General features: G+C 35.5%; 1 protein-coding gene across 1 annotated transcript in view; it reads left to right on the forward strand.

Annotated features, from left to right (window-relative positions):
• Positions 1–21565, forward strand: part of LOC129241814 (probable serine/threonine-protein kinase dyrk1) — a 109666-nt gene that overhangs the window by 92 nt on the left and 88009 nt on the right. The window contains 3 exon segments of the mRNA XM_054878331.1: positions 544–831; positions 922–1609; positions 3672–3769. The gene's annotated coding sequence lies outside the window, so the exon portion shown is untranslated.

The raw sequence follows: 21565 nt of genomic DNA on the forward strand, positions 1-21565 counted from the left end.
ATTATCCTTGGAAATAACCTCATATTTAATTATAGTGACGTGCCTACATAGGTGGTGTGAGTGAATAGATTTACGAATGAAGTGTTTTGGGTATTATCACATTTTTTGAAATTTTATTTATGTATGAATGATTAGCCCTATGCTGAATTAAGCTTTGAAAATTTGACTTTTTTGAAATAAGCTGGTAAAAAGTAAAGTCAATGAATGGTATTGAAAATTTTATATATTTTTGAGATAAGTAAATTCCACTATTCTCCAATATCTGCTAAAATGGAGCGCAATCTCTCTTAGGTCTTCTTTTAAAAGTGTTGTTTAGTTTACTGACTTTCAGCCTTTCAGTCTCGTGTACGAACACGGTAAAGGCTTCGATGTGTCAATGGCCCAATTTATGTATATTTTTCAGGCGTTCCAGCATGTATTTTGCCATGTATTCACAGTTTGATATATATTTTGAATTTTATATTATAAATACTTCGGGCAATATTATTATATTATTGGTTCTGTCTGATCATAGATAATACTACGTTTGTTTTTTGTTTGTAGCCAAATATCTATCTAAAGCAAAATTTAGCTGTGTCTATCATTAAACTCTTCGTTGTGGGCAAGTACGTTGCCAGAGTCTATGTTTTACAAATGCTTACCCGCCTAACAGGTTATTGCGAATTTTAGTTGTTGCGTATTTCTTCAACCGAAATGAGAACTTCAACTGTTAAAATGAATTATTTTGTGCGATCTTCACTAATTGCAATAATTGCAATAAACTTTTGCTCAATCAAAGGTTATATTCGTTGCAACAGTAATGTGACATATAACGGTCTTGGCGTTGATGGGGTGAGTATGCTACTCGGTTTTTACAAATAATAACATGTGCATGTACTTGCATATATTTATAATATTATTTAATTATTCTAATTTCTCTAGACTCTTCTACAATTTGAGCAGTTTCATTCCCAGTCCTTTGTGCCGAATGCATTGCATATTTCATATCGCGTCGAAAACGGTATTGGCATTTATTATAATATCTCAGCGTTTCAGTCCTTTCCAGGAAAAATACTTTTCAACATATTTATACGCAAAGTGCCCACTAATGTTAATGGAAGAACAGTAAATGTAATGAAACGTAAAAACTTAGATTTTTGCAAAATCATAGAAATGGTGCATAACTTCACTAAAGAACCGCCAATCCAAAATACGTTCCTTATTTCATGTCCATTTCAAAGCGGTTTTTATTACATCACAAACGGCACGGTTAGAATGGAAACCATACCGTTAACTTTTGCGCATGGTCTATACTGGGCGCAGATCGAACTAGTTCAAGTGTTTGGAGAGGTTACTAAATTAATGAATGTGAAAGCGAAGTGTCGATATGAGCCAGCACCAAGTAATGCATGAGATGAATTTTCAACTTTAACAAACGCTCACAGCGACAAATTGCTGAGTTCACAGCAAAGCGTGAGTCGAAATATTTTTAAAAACTATTTTGCATACATTACGGAAGACATAAAAATCATCAAAGTTTTGTATAAATATGTAAATGCATTCATAAATATGTGTATACGTACATAAATAAAAAACATAAAACGATGAATCGCTAAACAATAAGTCACAGGTAAGCCCAGAACGTTGATTCAAAAGGAAACTTGAAAAAAAAATGTTGTGAAAGTTCTTTTAAGTTATTTAAAACATATATAAAAGTGTGTCACATAAATTGGTCTACTATCGACTTTGGCGAATAACTAACTAACTACGAGGGACGACTGGTAAATTCGCGGTTTAACGTACTTATTAAATGCAAATTGTGGCTCCTTACTTACTTATTACGTAAGAGAATGCACTAAGGATTGACTTGTAAGTGCTTGGACGTGGTACCAAATTTGCATGGTAAATGCTTAATGTTGCTTAATAAATTATTTCAACGCTAATTTAACGCTACTTTCCTAAGAATCGAGTCTACAAGGTGAAGTCCAAAATAAACAAGATTGAGCTAAAATAGAAACAACAGGAGCTTTGTTCTGATGACTTCGAGTTTATTTATTCAAAATAGTCCCCTCTGGTCTCGATACACTGTTTTGCGTGATCTAAAAGCTTTTCGAAAGAGTGTTTCAGGTGATTGAGTGGAATGTTCTTCAGGATGTCGGTACAAGCCTTTTCAATGGCCTCTATGGTCGCGAAACGTTTTCCTTTCAGGGCCAAATGCAATTCTCGGAACAAGTAGAAGTCACAGAGCGCCATATCAGGCGGATACGGTGAGTAATTATTGGTTAAAATGCGATTTCTAGTCAAAAAATCAGTTACAAGAGTGGATCGATGAGATGGTGCATTATCATGCAATAAGCGCCAGTTCCTCCTTCGCGGTACTCAGGGCGAATTCGATGAATGCGATACAACCAACCCTTGAAAACGCCAAGATAGAAAATAGCATTGATCGTGTGGTCCGCTGGCACGAATTCCTTGTGGACAATATCCTTGGAATCGTAAAAACAAATGAGCATCGACTGCGATTTTTTTGGTGGATGTTCGTTTGGGGCCTTCCATTCAGCACTTTGACGCTTAGTTTCAGGTTCATGTTGGGAACACCACGTTTCATTACCAGCTACAATGTTGTAACGGAAGTTCTCGGTTTTCTCCGCTCTTTAAGGAGGTCTTCGAATGTTAAATTCTGAGCAATTTTTGGTACTTAGTTAACTTGTGCGGAATGAAATGTGTACAAACCTTTCGTAAGCCCAAATGATTAGTTAAAATGCAATAAATCGATGTTGCTGATCTCGGTTCATTTTTTGATAAATTTACGAACAATATCGATGGAGTTTTCAGTGATTACTGATTTCGGGTGGCCCGTTTGTTCATTCTCATTTGTGTCCTTCAACCATCCCTGAAACGTGTAAACCACTCATGAACTCTGGTACGAGATAGACAATCATCACCACCAATTTTTTTCATCAATTTAAATGTTTCGGTAAACGTTTTACCGATTTTAAAACAAATTTTGATATTAACTATTGTTCGAAACAAAATTTTGTACCGCAGACACAAACATACTAATACCGAACCGAATGCCACCAAGCTTTCACTGAAAGTCAGCTGGTGATGTATCTTCCAACGAACAACTCATTAAAAAGTTGGCGCCATCAAAAACATTTTCGTGACGCTAGTCTCGTTTATTTTGGACTTCACCTTGTAAAAAAAGGTCCTACCTAGTTGTACTCGATAACACAATGTCCAGTTTTTCTCATGCAAGTTCAGGGACAACTTTATGCTCGGTATTTTCGAAATTTGTTTTGTACGCTGACCTTAACTTGACGTGAGTTTTCTTTGACATAATGAAAACTGAGAATTTTGAATCTATAGGGCTTGCACTTAATGCGAGAAAAACAGTTTATTAAATATAAATAAATGTATTCAATCGGTTTCCCCAGAAAGCTTTAAATGAAATTTATGCTTTTGATTCATTAATTTCATAAATCTATTTAAAAATTTACATATCGGTTTTCAGATCACTTTTATTATTTGGAGATCTTTTCAATCTCTGTGTATATATAAATATAAAGAGTAAATAAATTTGAACTTTAAAGAGCTTTCACTTTTGTATAAATCCAGTGGCTTGCTCCTAAAATGGAAATTTCAAAATAGCAAAAAAAACATTTGTTGTTTGTTTATCTTGACAATTCCAGCCGGTGCTTTTGATTGCTTTGTCTATCTGAAAATAATGCCCTTCAATATTCCGAACTACATATGTAAACCCAATTATGCCATTGATGCGCCTATTAAGGTAGGTCCAAAAGAAATTAACATATAAAATAGTCTTAAAATATTCCAAACATAATTATTTATTTCATATTACTTTTTATGCTTAGTCAGTGAGAATCTATGCATCGTAAAACAGGTAAGAAAGTATAAATTCGGATCGGACTCAACTTTACATATTCGCGCAAATTTTGGTAAATCTTAGTTTGGGCTGGCAGGAATTTTTTCGAATCAAACAAACTTAGAGACAATGGAGTTAAAGCTTTGGACATACAAAAAAGTCTGCATGGTTTTGTTTTTCAATCTCAAAAATAATTATGTCGGATCGATGTCGAAGCTTAAAGTTGATGTTGTAACATTTTTAAATGTTCTGTCAAAAATTTTAATATTATCACTAATTAACAAAATTACCTTTTTTAGATTTTGGTGATTCACACAAGCGGGTTACATAAGAAAATATGTAATTAATAATGCATATAAAAATTCCACTCTAATCCTGTTCTGACGAATACCGGTTGTTTTATAATTTACCCAATAATATATACATAGTATATATTGTATATGTATGTATGTATGTAAATATTATACGTACATACATATGCATATACCCGATGAGAATTATCGATGGTTTAACTGTTGGAATGGCAGACTGCGCTGACATTTCTGTTCAGTAGGGTTTGGCAAGTCATAATGAATTGTTAAGCATTAGAATAATGTTTCCAATTTGTGGAAATTTATATTGAAAAAAATGAATCTGTTAGCGAAATTAATAGAGCGAAGTGTTGAAAATGACGCCGAAATGACGATTCCTTTTCGTTCTCAACTTGTTGTCCTTTGTCCTTCGACGACGTGCAAAATTTTACGTAAGGGCCTTGGCTTATGTGCCTTTAAAATTCAGCCTTTAGATTTGTTAGAAAAAGTAGTCAACTTGGACTGATGGAATGAATCATGTTAAACGTAGCCGAAACATAAATGTCATGAAACTATCTACCAGATTATAAAAAAAAAGTTATTACAACAATAATTCTGTTTTGTAATATTGTATCATCTTAAGTTATCAAGCTCTTAAAAAGGCACCTGATACATACATGTAATGTATACCGCATGGAAACTACTTCGTAATCGGAAATTTTATATACAAAGTGGTCAAGATTTATTTGACACTTGTGAACTAGACAGCAGTAGTATACATATAGACAAGCTATGTTTTGTTTTGTTTTTGTATTTAGTAAAAAAGTTATTCACAAACAAATTTGGTTGATTAATTTTGCGCCACACACGTGTATATTTCGGCCATCATCTGACTGAAAAAATACGTTTTTTTCGCCTTCTTGTAATATTTTATTTTGCGCACCGATTCGATTGCGCTCACTAGTGTTTCATATATAATACATGTGCACATATATTTAATAGAGATTCGGGAATACTACCTCTATATTCCCAAACTGGGCTGTGGAGTTGTACATATATCAACCGATGTTGGAAGTTTAGTGAAGACACGATACCAATTAGTGAGACTGTCGAGACTGAGTCGCCTTATCTGAAATCTCGTTAGGTATCAAACGCCTCGGGGAGGTCCTCCGCAGTTCAAATGGAGCTGGTGCAATTGCTCAACGTCATTTTGCATAGCCGTATTAGTTCTCCTTAGTTGTTTCCGCTGCTACTACTACGTAACGCGGAGAAGTATTCCCTCGATATCCTAAGTGCAATCTGGATGTCAGTCATCAGATCACCGTCTTCGTTTTTATAGGAAATTGGAAGGTCTTGAAACCTTCTCTAAATTGCCGCACCTTCTGTCCGCCCTGTCGACCGCGCTTTCTATATAGGGCATCTGTGATTCAATATTCCTTATTGTATCAGTTGGGCTCGCTGAAAGCCAATGCCTTTTTCAGCGGCGGTACGTAACGACTGAGAAACCGCAAGTATCGTTTGGTTGAACAGAACTTTTAGTGATAAGGTGCTTGAGCCGAGCTGCCAAATGGTTGAGGGTTATATGTAGCGTTTGCAGATTTCTGACGTCAAACTTTCCTTGCGTACTTTTTGCTTCACAGAGGCGTGTGTGGATCTTGGGTGTCATAAGATTATTGTCCAAGACGATATTAGCACCTTGGATGGCGCACACGTCCAAGACACCGGAAGCATGCCTTCCGTCTTTGATTTGATTTGATTTCGCATTCGATCATTTGGAGATAGCCATATCCATGAAGCTTGATGTATCTTTTTATATAAATCTTACATATAAATACATACGTATCCATTTAGCATACAGCTTCGATAAGGATGTCGGAAAAATCGATGCATCAAAAATAACAATGTTTTGTTTGAGACATCGAAAATTTTCCCCTTGACCATTGAAATTTTTCCATTGTGCAAAAAAGAGAAGTGAGTTTGAAAAACAAATTAAATTGCTCCCAAAAGTGTAGTTCGAAGGTTTTGTACAAAATTTTGATTGGAGGTTTGTTATCCATCTGATTCAAGCACATTAAGTTTTACAAATGAACAATTTACTTTAGTCGTTAAGAATTTTTAAGGTTTTTATATGATCATGCCCACATTTGCTCATATAAAATCAAATCAGTAAATCAAACAAATAAAATACTCTAATAATGAGTCGCACGCTTTTAACGTCTGAAGCGAAGTTATGACAAAAAATATAATATATACATATATGTATATTATGTACAACATTGAAGAGTAATCGAAAGATTGTGTGTGAATAACGGAGAGAATAAAGTATATATCTGTATATAAAATTGGCGCTTACATCCTATATGGAGGTTCGACGACTCCGAACGGCAGATATTTTTTATGAGGAACTTTTTAATGGCAGAAATACACTCGGAGGTTTGCCATTGCTTGCGGAGGGGCGACCGCAAACTTTTTCTTCATTTTTGGTGTTTCACGGATATTCGAACCTACGTACTGCGAATGGCAGTCACGCACCAATCCATTCGACTATGGCGGCAGAATTAAAGTATAGTATGGAAAATAACTGGGTGGTCCATTTAATCCATCCTACGGGGATACTAAATATTTTTGTGAATAAAAATTTTTGAAAACCAGATTTTGTTCGGAGTAGAGTAATGAACCCAAACATTACTCTTAAAAGTTGTCAGTTTTTTCATTCATGATGTGTTATATTGATATTTTATTCACACCTTTAAATGCAAATAACTTAAACACACAATGATTGTTTGTACGTATTTATAATTGTATTTAAAATGTTATATCATATTGATGGTTCTAAGTAAAAAATGGATGTTGTATGGTGCATTTTTTTGGTAATATTAAATTCTTTTTAGCGTACTACTCTTGAATATAATTCAAAATAAATCAGTTACACTTTAGCGGGAGTAAGGTTAAATTTCAGTTACTGTCCCAGAAGGTGACATACTAAGTCATATTACTTTAAAATAAAGAGGAGTACTAAAGTAAAAACGAGAGTAAAAATTTCGAACAGTACAGAACAGCGTCCAAGTTAATACGTCGCAGATACGGTTCTAACTCATCATTCTCTAAACATCTGCCACAGTACCGACTTGAAGTGGTATTGCATGGATTTTTATGGAATAACACCAGGCCACAATACGCCTACAATGAATTTGGGAAAAAACTTTTAAAATTATAGTTTGGAATGCGAATATGTAAAATAATATTTATTATTAAAATGATGGCAAATATTGATTCAAATAATGTCGATAATTTTAGTTAATTCTTAATTGGTACAAACAGAGTTGTGCTGGTTTTTTGTGCTAATTTGAATGAACGGTGAACTGAGAATGCAATTTGAGTTGTGGTGTGTTTATGGGAGTATTTGTTTCCTGCTGACCAAACAAACAAGTCCTGACGTGAGAAGGGTCATGGGTCATAGTCAAAAGATCCGATCAAAAGTTTCAAATTAAAAAAAAAATGGTAGCAAAGCCTAGTCGTCCAAAAGCGAATTACGTTTGTTAAAGAGCTCAAAATAAGCCAGCACAATTCTGGGGAACGAGAAAAAATGTTGAATTTTAGACATAAAGCTATGGGTGGAAAGCTAGTAGAGGAGTGGGGAACTGAGCATTTATTGAAGGCACTGTGGATAAATGGGGATAGCTCGAAGTGTCTAATAAAAATTTAGTAGAGAGCGCAGAACAGGCCGACAGGGCAACGACTCGAAGAATACCGCCGGGATTGTCTTGTTTTGGGTCCCTTATAATATGCCAAATTAGTTGCATACCCCACTTCAGTTGTCAGACATCAATCCCATTGAAAATTTATGGGATTCACTAGAGCGCAAAATACGACAACATAATATAAAGCACAAATATTTGGTGAAAAAAGTCATCCTACTTGCACGAACAAGTTTATCTCAAGGCGATTATAAAATTGATGCGAGCAATAACAAATCGTCTGTCAGAGGTTCTAAGGAGGAAATAATACTTTTCTTTCTTTTTGCTCAGATTTTTTTCTGAGTAAAAGCCAGTACTGATTTTTTAAATGCAGTGTTATTTTAAGTATTGTCTACTTTATTTCTTCAAACTGACCATTCGGTTTCGACTACCTAGTTTATCAAGGGATCTGATGAATTCCGTTCTAATATCAAAGAGTGCATTCACTGACTCACAACTGACTCACAAAGTACTCTTCCATTAAAAACGACTAGTAAAGCGTAGCTGCATGCTTAGTATGTCAGCGATGATGCAAAGGTTAAGGTAAAGGGTGTTTTTTTAGAGGTTAGGTTTTCAAGTTGGCACTACTTTTTTCGTAGATGGTCTTTTTGACAGCTGTCACTTGATTTATGCTCAGTTTGGTTTGCCATTTCATAATGAATAGACTTACACCTGAACAACGTTTGCAAATCGTGCAAATTTATTACGAAAATAATGGTTCGGTTCAAACAAGAAAATTTTGTTCAGCGATGAAGCTCACTTTTGGTTGAATGGGTATGTCAATAAGCAAAATTGTCGCATTTGGAGTGAACATAATCCACAAGCCATTGCTGAGACGCCGTTACATCCTCAAAAAGTCACTGTTTGGTGTGCTCTATGGGCAGAGGGAATCATTGGTCCATATTTCTTTAAAAATGAAGCCGGCCATAATGTTACAGTCAATGGAGAGCGATATAGAGCCATGATTAATGACTTTTTCGTGCCTGAATTGGACGATGTTGATGTGGACGACCTTTGGTTCCAACAAGACGGCGCTACATGCCATACAGCCAACGCAACAATCGATTTATTGAAGGAAACTTTTGGTGAGCGCATTATCTCGCGCCGTGGACCTGTGGCGTGGCCTCCAAGATCGTGCGATATAACACCGCTAGACTATTTCTTGTGGGGCTATGTGAAGTCGCTTGTCTACGCAGATAAGCCCGAGACGATTGACGTCTTGGAAGAGAATATTCGGCGCGTTATTGCTGACATACGGCCCCAATTGCTGCAAAAAGTGGTCGAAAATTGGGCCTCTCGGCTGGAATTTATTCGAGCCAGCCGCGGCGGTCACTTGCCCGAAATCATTTTTAAAACATAATGGCAAACCCTTATCTTTATAATAAAGCTAAATTCTTGGCCATAACATTAAATTATATACGTTTTATTTCATCTTGAAAACCTAACCTCTAAAAAAAACACCCTTTATTTAATTAGATTTTAAACTGAAATAACTTTAAACTTTTATTTCATAACTTCACTTGCTCATAACTTATTTGAAATGCAAGCTCGTGTGTATGGGTTAAGCACTTCCCTTTCCTTCATACAATTGAGGTTGTTATTTTTTTCCAAGTTCAGTTGAATAATAAGAGTTCGCACGTGCTCCGCACTGCCTATTGTCATTCGAAACTTGTTAAGTTGGCCACTTATTATGAATCTGAGACGACCGAGGTATTCGTCATTTGCACACAAAACATGGCAATTTAAAACCATGAAGTTCACATGCATTTTCGTATACTTTGTATTTACCTAGTAATAGAAATAGGTTTTTTAAAACTAACGCATTCGAAATTAATTTGCGCTACACTTGCTACATTCTCAATTAATTTTACAGTTGTATTATGTATGTACATGCGCATTTATTAGTCTGCCAACCTCTGAAAATTGTTTTCTACATGGTAGGCACAATCAGATGTAAGATACTATCATATCATAGTTGCTTGATATTGTTCTTAGGTTCAATTGGTGGGTAATGTGTGTGATAGTAGACAATTTGATGTGGATAATAACTACATACTTTAAATACAAAACTAATTAAACAAAATGGCGGCCGCCGTAGCCGAATGGGTTGGTGCGTGATCACCATTCGGAATTCACTGAGAGGTCGTTGGTTCGAATCTCGGTGAAAGCAAAATTAATAAAAACATTTTTCTAATAGCGGTCGCCCCTCGGCAGGCAATGGCAAACCTCCGAGTGTATTTCTGCCATGAAAAAGCTCCTCATAAAAATATCTGCCGTTCGGAGTCGGCTTAAAACTGTAGGTCCCTCCATTTGTGGAACAACACCAAGACGCACACCACAAATAGGAGGAGGAGCTCGGCCAAACACCTAACAGAAGTGTACGCGCCAATTATTTATTTTTTTTTAATTAAACATCTTCTTAACGTCTTCTTTGTCAGTGTAAAAGGGATTTAAAAGTGATCTTAAATGATCTGAATCGTAACTTTTGATGAGTTTTGCTCGTAGAGGAAAGTGTGATACAAAGAGCGGCTGCTGCGAGTAGAAGGAAATCATGTTTCGCGCCCACAGTGGTTTTCGAACACAGAACAACTGGTTGTCGCGTTCAAACGCACTGGGCTCCGGTGATCACCTTATTGCTTATATGTACTGAAACATAGCACAGACAAAAACTGTAAATAATAAGAGACGTGCGAAACTAAAACTTCACGTTTACTTGGCGTCTGTCGGCATTTTTGGAGACTCTTAAAATTAGTTATAATAGATTGTGTCTGATCGCAAAAACGCGTGTGTACGCATAACATTGTCGATTGAAGTATGTAAATAGCAATCTGTTGTACTCGTATAAGGGGTGCAGGTGTATAAGATCAGCGAGCATTGTGAAGCTGTCACTGCGATTTGAGTTACTGTTGTTATGTGTTTTTTGTGCTTACGACCAGTGACTGTTAGTGTCAAATTTATTGAGCGTTGAACAGCAACTAACGAAATACAAGTAACAAGCGACTCAGCAACCATTATTATTAAATAGCTTAAATACATAATAGGCGCAGTCTTTTATCAAGGTTTCATTTTAGACACGAGCATTTACTTAGATGTACAACCAGAACGTGCAATTTTGCTACCACTAAAAAAGATGCTCAATGTGTTAAAGTTTCATTCTTACATATTATTGTTGCTTTGGATAAACGTTTTTAACAAAAACAGTTACATAGAGGAAATAAAAAGTAGCATCTTAACAAAAGCAAAAATACTACTTACATATATTGTATATATATATATTTTTTTTTTGGGGTGTTTGGCCGAGCTCTTCCTCCTATTTGTGGTGTGCGTCTCGATGTTGTTCCACAAACGGAAGGACCTACAGTTTCAAACCCACTCCGAACGGAACATATTTTTATGAGGAGTTTTTTCACGGCAGAAATACACTCGGAGGTTTGTCTTGCCTGCCGAGGGGCGACCGCTATTAGAAAAATGTTTTTCTTAATTTTGGTGTTTCACCGAGATTCGAATCAACGTTCTCTCTGTGAATTCCGAATGGTAATCACGCACCAACCCATTCGGCTACGGGGGCCGCCTTACATATATATAGATTTCAATAGTGGCATATGCCAAAGGCTGCGTTTAAATAAAAAAAATCAATGTTGCTTTTATTGTACTCGTACATACCTGTTTTTTGTTTACTATAGGTGTTAGTATGAAATTGAATACCCATTACGTTTGATTAGCATAGCTTCAGCTAAATTCATTGTGTCTTTGGATGGGCGTCATAATTTAAAAAAAACAAAAATACGAGAAAAGCGGCTTCGAAGTTTTCAATTTACTATGCCTGCCTAAATAGGAGAAGGACACATTGTCATCTAATGAAATAATTTTAAAAGATTATGCCACGAATTTTTTACCCAGCATAAAATAAGATCTGGTTTTGATTTCTGCAAAATTAATCATGCATTTTTTTTTTTTTTTGAAGATTTTTTTTGCAAAATAAAAAATGATTTTGAGTGATGGAAATCTTAATTTTGACCTTTGCGTATGAGGACGATGTCTGGTTTTCTCCACTCGAGTTGCCCATCTTTTATACAAATGTTCGGAATTTGCGTTCGTGCTTGAAGAGTATAGTATGTACTTTATGCCACAAGTCTTTCCTTGACAAGCCAAAGTCATTTCTGTTGAATACCTGGTAATAGATACTAGGATTTTTAATTATTTCGCATAGTATATTATATCTTTGATCCTTATTATCTTCTGCAATTTTTGTTACTATCAGACAAGAATATTTTTTGGATCAGCTGCAAAACACATTTAGCAGAAATGGTAGTCGATCAGACCGTGGTAAGACATTCTACCGACAGTTGCTCTTATTTCATGAATTTGATTACAAATTTTCAACCATTGCTTTTCACTTTGGGTCCATTATTACTGACATAATATTTTAAATTTACTATTTTTTTAACACATAGTTTTATTTACTAGATCGCTTATAACTAAATTTAATCCTAACGGCAAGTTTTTTTATTTTAACCTATTAAGTTTATCTGTTTGTTAGCCCATTGGGGAGCTCGTTTTTGCCTAGGAATCTCCATCTAAGGGGTAGTGATCTTTATGTCATGGACGTGATATGCTGATTGTGTGTACAAGGACAGCAGCAAGAGGATCCGGGATGGTCTGGAATTTTTTGAATTATTTTTCTCTACTATTTTTGATTTCGTCACCTACCATCGGTATTTGAATATCTCTATGCATGCTTTTGTTTTTGAGCGCTGCTAATATACGTATTGTTCCAAGTGTCTTTGACTGTACTCTTTGACATTAATGTTATAAATGTTAGTAGAACAGGTAGTGCCCCAAAGCTGTACACCATACATACATATTGGCTTTATAATGGAATTGTATAATAGCAATGTGCAGTATAAATTTGTTGTAGGTATACCCATACACAATGTACGAGGTCTGTTCAAAAACAAGGTGAAGGTTTCAAATTTCTCGGGCTACGTAGATTCGACTTTCGATTATTATATTTTTTTTTTATATTGGTACACTCGTCTCGAAGATATGTTCACGGTTTTAGCAATCTATTGGGTATGGGAATAAGTTTCCGCCCTCGTAAAAGAGGTGTCCCTGCTTTTTGTGTTCGCTCAAGTAATATACTGGTGATTTGAAGGTGTATATGCGAGGTCTCGATCGCAGTAGTTGACATTCATGTGAACCGCAAAGATCCTTTTTTATCTGACGCCAAAATGCCTAAGTTCGTCCCGAAAAAACCACATTTACGGGAAGTCATGCTTCATTATTACCTTTTAAAGCAAAATGCAGCTGAAATGTGTCGCATATTGATCAATATTTACAGTAATCACGCTTCAACAAATACAACTTGTAAGAGTGGTTTAGACGCTTCCAAAGTGGAAATTTCGACGTAAGTGATAAAAATCGCTACCGACAAAATTCGATGATATTTAACAACAATTATTGGATGAATACTCATGTCGAACCCTTGAAGATATGTCTAAATAGTTGGTAAACGTTTGCACACGATGTGAATGGTCCAGAAAGCAGGTAACTGGGTACCACATCAATTGAAGGAGAGAGATATCCAGAGACGTTTGGTGACGTGTGAGATGCTTCTTGAATGGCAGAAAAGAAAAGGTTTTCTGCATCGCATTGTCATTGGCGATGAAAAATTTATCTATTATGATAACCCTAAGCGTCGAAAAAATTGGAGTCTGCCAGGTGACGAAAAAAAAAATACATGCTTCAAAGGTTATGTTGTACATCTGATGGAATCAGAAGGATGTCATCTATTATGAACTCCTTAAACCAGTTGAAACCATTACTGGCGATCGTTATCGACTACAGCCAATGTGTTTGAATCGAGCTCTCAAAGAGAAGCAGTCAAAATGCGACGGTAGACATAACAAACTGATTTTGCTGCATGACAACACCAGGCCACATGTTGCTAAATCGGTCGAGAAATATTTAGAGGGGCTGAATGGATCAAGTCAAAAGAACTCGAATTTTTTGTCAGAGGAGTCCGTATGCTGCCTGAAAGATGGAGTAAAGTTGTAGCTTCCAATGGCGCATACTTCACATAATATCTTGTATTACTTATCATAATTGTTTAAATAATTCGTAACTTTGGCTAAGAAAGGTCGAAAATTTAGTTGGTTTGTGAAAAGCTTAATAAGAGAAGTGTTTTGCGTGTTCGGAAATTTTCTGCTATCAAAAAAATTGATCAAAGAAGTTGCATAAATTTTGTGTAAAAAATGGAATTAAGTGTGTAGAAAAGGAATCCGAACGACGGATATTTTTTTTATGAGGAGCTTTTTCATGGCAGAAATACATTCTGAGGTTTTCCATTGCCTGCCGAGGGACGACCGGACTTTTTCTTCCATAGTCCCTTAGGTTACGTCGGCTGCAAATATTAAAATTCTAGTATAGCATTGAAAAGACTTGTGGTTAGTAAGATAGAGGTGTTGTTGGGTAATCCAAGTATCTAATATAATTGCAGTGTAGTGAGCGTATCCAGGTGGTTTTTTGGATCTAATATTTGTTTTATGTTTTCGCTTTCGGAGACTGCTGTTAAACATGCTTAATATATATGTGTATATATACATATATATATATATATAATATATATATATATATATATAATTAGCGCGTACACACGTTTGGGTGTTTGGCCGAGCTCCTCTCGTATTTGTGACGCGCCTTGATGGGGCTCCTCAAATGGAGGGACCTACAGTTTCAAGCCGACTCCGAACGACAAATATTTTTTGTGAAGAGCTTTTTCATGGCAGATATACACTCGGAGGTTTTGCGAGGGACGACCGCTATTAGAAAAAAATTTCCTCATTTTGATGTTTCACCGAGATTCGAACCTACGCTCTCCTCGAATTCCGAATGGTACTCATGCATCAACTCATTTGGCTACGGCGGCATATGTACTCTTGGTTGATTTCTGTATGCACAGTCTGGTTGCTGAGTGTATATTTCTATATGTAAATTCACATATATGCACTCATATGAAGTTATTCGTCTTAAAGGTTTCGAACAAAATTGATATTGACAATTACTTAACTCACCGTCTAATTGACCGCTGCGTCAACGAATATCTAAACAATCGTCTTTTTGACGCGCATCTTTGTCGCCGACAGGTCTGACAATTGAAATGTTATGACCGTGAACTAGAGTAGTCAAGAAGTGACAACTACTTATACATTAGTGCGCTTTTGAGGAATGCCGTCGGTAAAAATGAATAGATTTATCACAAAAAAGAAAACTTAAGAAGGCATTGTTGTTATTATTATAGTATAAAAATACTGAATTTTACAAAGCCATTTTTTATTTCAACTCTGACTGATGAATGAAGCGATTCGTTTTGAATTTTTTCGAATAGGTTTGATTTTAATATCTTATTTATTGCGCTTATGTGGGAAAAAACTGCGGCGTGTTTTGAATTGATTACCTAGTAGTTATGCTCTTCTGCATATTTTAATATAAATGTTTGTTTTGCCCACTTAATCAGTCGATAGATGTATAAATACTTATATATAATACTAGCAAACCCGGCCCCCTTCGCTGGGCACACTAAAATAGAATAGATATGGTTTAGAACAGAAAATATATGGTTTTCATATTATTTATTTCTTTATTCTTTATTCAAGCGCTTTGGCATAAACAATATTTTTTGTTTTTCTATTTGTTTTTGAGTAAATATAAAATATAAATTGAAAATCAGGAAAAAAGAAGATTGTTTTTAAATTTCAAATCAACGCATATGAATAAACAATCGTCTTTTTTCCTGATCATCCATGAATTTTTCGTTTCAATTTATATGTTTTATTAAGCATTGGAGCTTTTTTAACCATTATCCATTTATATTTTTCAAAAAAAAAAAAAACGAAAAAAATTGTTTTTTCCACGAACACATAATTTCATTCGGATTTCACATTAAATTCTCAAATTTCGTAAGAAATTATTCACTGTTCCAAAATCCACTCCAAAAAAATTCACAAACAATTTTTACATGTTGCACTTACGTTTTTTCCTTATGGCATCCAAATCAGAAAGAAATATTAACACATTGTAACTCTGTGACAGTGTAATTCGACAGTTCAGTTCCGCCCCAAGCGTTAAAAAAGTAAGCGACATTATGGCTGGCTCAAAAGAACGGTGTACCCGTTGCCACTGCTCCGAATTACAACCAAACTTTACGAAACCCATTTTCAATACTTACTTAACAATGTGCATAAGTTTGGTTTAATTCGGTGCAAAGACACGGCGGGTCCACGTTTTGGCATATATTTCCAGACCCTAGTCATCAATAGGTATGAAAATTACCCCGTATTAAAGCACTTATCAACAGCTTTCATTTGATACCCATATTGTACATACACAACCAAAGGTTAGCCGGGTCCACGTTTTGACCTATATCTCGAGACCCCAGTCACGGAGCGGCATGAAAAATACTCTGTACTAAAGCATTCACCAACAGCTTCAATTTGATATCCATATTGTACAAACACATTCTAGGGTCCACGTTTTGGTCTCTATCTCAAGACCCCAGTCACGGAGCGGCATAAAAAATACTCTGTACTATAGCATTCACCAACAGCTTCAATTTGATATCCATATTGTACAAACATATTCTAGGGTCCACGTTTTGAACTATATCTCGAGACCCCAGTCACGGAGCGGCATGAAAAGTACTCTGTACTAAAGCATTCACCAACAGCTTCAATTTGATACCCATATTGTACATACACATCCGAAGGTTACCCGGGTCCACGTTTTGACCTATATCTCGAGCCTTATCCACCAATAGGTATCCAAACTATACGGAAACCATCTTCAATACCTTCTTAACATTGTGTGTAAGTTTGGTTTAATTCGGTGCAGACACGGCCGGTTAGCGAACACACACAAAAAGTTGACTTTATTTTATATATAAGATTTTTTTCAGTTTGTGTCCGAAAAATCCAAATATCTTACGGAACCCTATATTTTTCCAAAATAAAATGTAATCCATGTTACTCTTGGATAATGTAGTTTTCGAATGGTGAAAGAATTTTTAAAATCGGTCCAGTAGTTTTTGAGCCTATTCGTTACAAACAAACAAACAAACAAAGTTTTCCTCTTTATAATATTAGTATAGATAATATATATGTATATGAATATAATGGCGTTTACTCCAATTCCTGTTTGTTGTGTGCGTCTTGATGTGGTTCCACAAATGGAGGGACCTACAGTTTTATGTTGCCTCCGAACAGCGCATGATTTTTTATAAGGAGCTTTTTCATGGAAGGCTCTCCATTGTCTGCCGAGGAGCGATTGCTATTAGAAATCAGTTTTTCATGCCTGGGGTTTCGAACCCATGCACTACAGAATGGTAGTGGCGCACCAATACATTCGGCTACGACGACTAACGACTTTATTACTGATTTTTATTATCAGATCTTTGACCTGAAAAACCTCAGCTAAAATCATTGCGATTAAGAAATTAAATGGGGATTTTAGACCTATCGCAATTTCAACTTTTTTTGTACAAGGTACTTAAGTGCATATTGCATGATCAGATAAATTATTTTCTGAGTCGTTATCTGCTTGTCAATCGGTAACGGCGCTAATTATACTTCTATGATAGTATAGGATGACATCAGACTCAACATCGATAACGATCGCGTAACTTTATTAACAATTATGGATCCAAGAGCTTTCGTCACTGTTAACTACGATCTTCTAGCCTTGAAACATAGCAACTTGTTTTACTTCTTATCGACAGCATTAAATTTAATAAAATCATACCTCAGTGATCGCTCGCAAGCTGTTTGTGCCGATGATGTTATATGATACTTATGTAACATATTTACTCGTAACTAAAGGCGTTATCCAAGGCTAAATTCTCGGCCATCTATTGTTTGTGTTATAAATATATAAACGATGTTTAAAGTGTGTTAAAATATTAGGATACTCATGTATACGCGGATGATATCCAATTATATGTCAGCTGCCTTTTTGTACCCGTCAATAATTGTATCAATAACCTCAACTCTGGCTAGATCACGTCAGCAAGTGGGGATGTGACAATGGGTTACTTTTAAATCCGAGCAAATCTCAGTGTATCGTTATTTACAAGATGACTTTCAACAAGGCAACGCATGCTCCGTTGATTATGGGTTATCCAGCACTTTACCAAAGTGAAAATTCGACTGATTTTAGCTAAAACATTTCGGTTACCAACCTTATTGTAGGGATCTGAATTGTATGCCAATTGTGACACTCTGTGCCGTTGTGAACTTAATGTTCTCTACAACAACATCGGCAGATACGTGTATTGTGTAAAATGTCGTTATCACATATCAGTTTTTGCCTTAAACATAAATTCTGTCAAATTAGATGATTTATTAAAAATAAACTGCCTAATGCTGCTTCACAATGTCATTAACACTTGTGAGTGCAAGTAGCGGAAAATCGGCGAGCACGAAACACTTGTCTTATTTATGCCTCTCACAAACAAACTAAACATCCTAAAACCGTGAACATATCTTCGAGGCGAGTGTACAAAAATAAAAAAAAATAATAATAATCGAAAGTCGTACGAAAGAATGTACGTAGCCCGCGAAATTTGAAAATTCGCCTTATTTTTTAACACACCTCGTATGTTCTTCTAATGCTTCCTTGATCTTCTCCTTTTACTTCAACTTTTCGACGTCCTACTATTTCTCTTTCTCAAATGGGGGGACCTACAGTTTTAAGCCGACTCCGAACGGCAGTATTACACTCGGAGGTTTGCCATTGCCTGCCGAAGGGCGACCGCTATTAGAAAAAACTTCCGAATGGAAGTCACGCACCAACCCATTCGGCTACGGTGCCGTCGTGTTTGATTAATAAATAAATTAAAAAAAAAACATGTTTCCGAAGAAATGGATAAATTAAGAGATACATACAATTCATGAAGCTCGAGAGTATAAGTTGTATAACTAACTAACAGGGTGAACGATATGAAATGTTACCTATTCAAAACACCATAACTTTTTTGTGTGAAACTAGTTTTTATTGATTTCAAAGACAAAATTGTTAAAAAATGATTACAATTTTAACATATATTCACTTTAGGTCGATATGACCACCTTTTGCCTTGACTATAGCCTTCAAACGGTCAAAACATGAGTTGCATGCTGCACGAATATGATCTTGAGGTATTTTGGCCCATTCTCGTATAATCGCTTTTTTCAGCGCATTCATACTGGCATATTTTTTAGTCCTCACCTTGCTCTCCAAGGTATTAACAATAAGTTATTTGCTTTTAAGATATTTGGATGGCTAAGTGATGCTGTTCGGCCATTGCACTTCAGGATCATTTAGAAATATGCAGTTCATTTGTAAAATATTAATTAATTTAGATAATTACATAAGCATTTTTCTTATTATTATATTACAAGAGGTCTGTTGGGGTTTTTCGTTTAAGTCTCTTTTTATTGAATTTTTCTTCAGCAGGAAGCTTCCTCATCGTCGGATTTGTGTGCGTCAGAAGTCTGCTTATGTGCCTGCTGCTCGCAATTTGTATTGCTTCGTCAACTGTGTTTATGTCTAAGTCGCGGTGAATGACAGCGTTTGGTATATACCATGGTGCATTTGTTATGGTCCTAAGTATCTTCGACTGGGCACTTTGCAGTATTGTCAAATTGGATTTAGAAGCTGTGCCCCAAACTTCTATACCATACTTCTAAATTGGTGCAATTGTCGTTTTGTAAATTAAGGCTTTATTTTGCAGCGAGAGCTTTGACTGAGGACCTAGCAGCCAGTACAGTTGTCGAAAACGATTTTTAATTTTATTTCTTTTTTTTTATTATATGGTTCTTCTAGTCAATTGTAATGTCTAAGTATTTAGCATTCGTACCTTTCTGTTCGTGTAATCGACTTGAATTGTTTTGTCGCCATTAATTTCCATATTCCATTTTTTGAACCAGTCCAGTGTTTTGTTTGTTTGATGACGGCCAAAATGAAGTGAGAAAATGACTAAACTGAAATGAGGTTGCGTTGTCGAAGATTGCATAGAGATTTATGACTACTGGACGTAATATATGAAGCGCAAATGGAAAGGCACAGAGCACGTGTTATTGGTCTAACACTGTGCTAGTCTCTCCTCTAATTCCCTAGGTGGTGTATTACGCAGTTTATTGAGTAAATTTTTAGTATGTAGCATTAATAAACTTACAAAACTTGTCAACAAGTCTGACAAACAACCAAAAATGCTACTTTTATTACTTTGAGTGCATTTAAATTCAAAGGTGTGATTGAATCATTGGCCTTGCCTGTCAATGACGTATATTTTTGCCGCATTCGCGGAAGCCTCTTGTCTGCCGCAACTTCTGATACTCGTATGTATGTGCACATACTTATTTTTTATGCGGGATGCATCAATGCAAGCAATAAAAAATAGTGACTAAATTTGTATGCGCCACTTAGGACCGATTCAGCCATTCATACATATTTAAGTACTTTGAGACTTACATACAAAGTGTCCGACCCGACACGGCGCACCGCGGTGGTATGTCGTAGTGATCGATTTTTTCCATTGGCATGTGAGCAGGTCATTTCGTCTTCTTTATCGTTGTTCAAAAAGTGGTTTTGGTTGCACTCCATGTCAACGATTTTTCTGGTCGGCTGTTTTGTGGTTGAAGGGCAAACTAGTTTTTAAATTTAAAATTTTCGACTTGCATATGTACATATATATATATAATTATATATATTTACACATATGTACGTGTGTATACTGTGATCGTTCCAAGATTTTTTCCTTAATGTTAAAGGAGAAAGAGGTTTAGGGCAAGGAATAAGGTTAATATAATATATTCAGACTCGTTCAAGCAACAACCTTTAGTGAACATCACAATTACACAGTTTTGCTGTAAAACTGAAATTAAATATGGTACCTCCAAGGTCATAAATAACATCAACGTATAAGCAAACGGAAACTAATTTGATTATCTCCTAAAATGCAAGGCCTTCGCAAGTAAGATTTAAAATAAATGTTCGAATTAATTTTAATTTATGAATCTATACAAAATAGATTCGGCTCATCTTCTGCTTCAATTTATGTTAACGTCTTAACTTGTCCTACTAAAGCCAGGCGTTCTGCTGCTTTCGAACGACAAATGTTTTTTCTTGAGAGTTTTTTATTCCAGAAATCCAATTGGAAGTTACTCTTTGTCTACTCAGTGATGACAGTTGTTACACAAATTATTTTCTATAATTTTACACCTCATGCAAAAACAAATTTATTATATATATATAAAGGGTGACTTTTTAAGAGCTATAGGAAAGCCATATTGTTAATTTTCAAAAAAAGCTTCGATCAGGCACAAGATTATCTATTAATAAAACTAATTTTTTTGTCCGTTTGATTTTAGATGAGTCTCCAAGAATTTGAGATGATTCTCGCAAGGAACTTCTGAAGAAACGGGCTCATAGAAGCAGTGATAACTTTTACAATTATAATTTTTTTTATAAATTTTGCTAAAGTCAGGTCGAAATATGATGTACGAATGTTATGTTTTTATTTTTGTAAAATAAAACAATTGACTAGCAAAAAAAAAAAATTTTTAAATCATCATTTTTTCAGGCGTCTGACTACCCCTAATCCCGTAAACCCAACGAATTTGAACCCATTCAAAAATATT

This window comes from Anastrepha obliqua, chromosome 3 (assembly GCF_027943255.1).
Source record: "Anastrepha obliqua isolate idAnaObli1 chromosome 3, idAnaObli1_1.0, whole genome shotgun sequence".
NCBI classification, from domain to species: Eukaryota; Metazoa; Arthropoda; class Insecta; order Diptera; family Tephritidae; genus Anastrepha; species Anastrepha obliqua.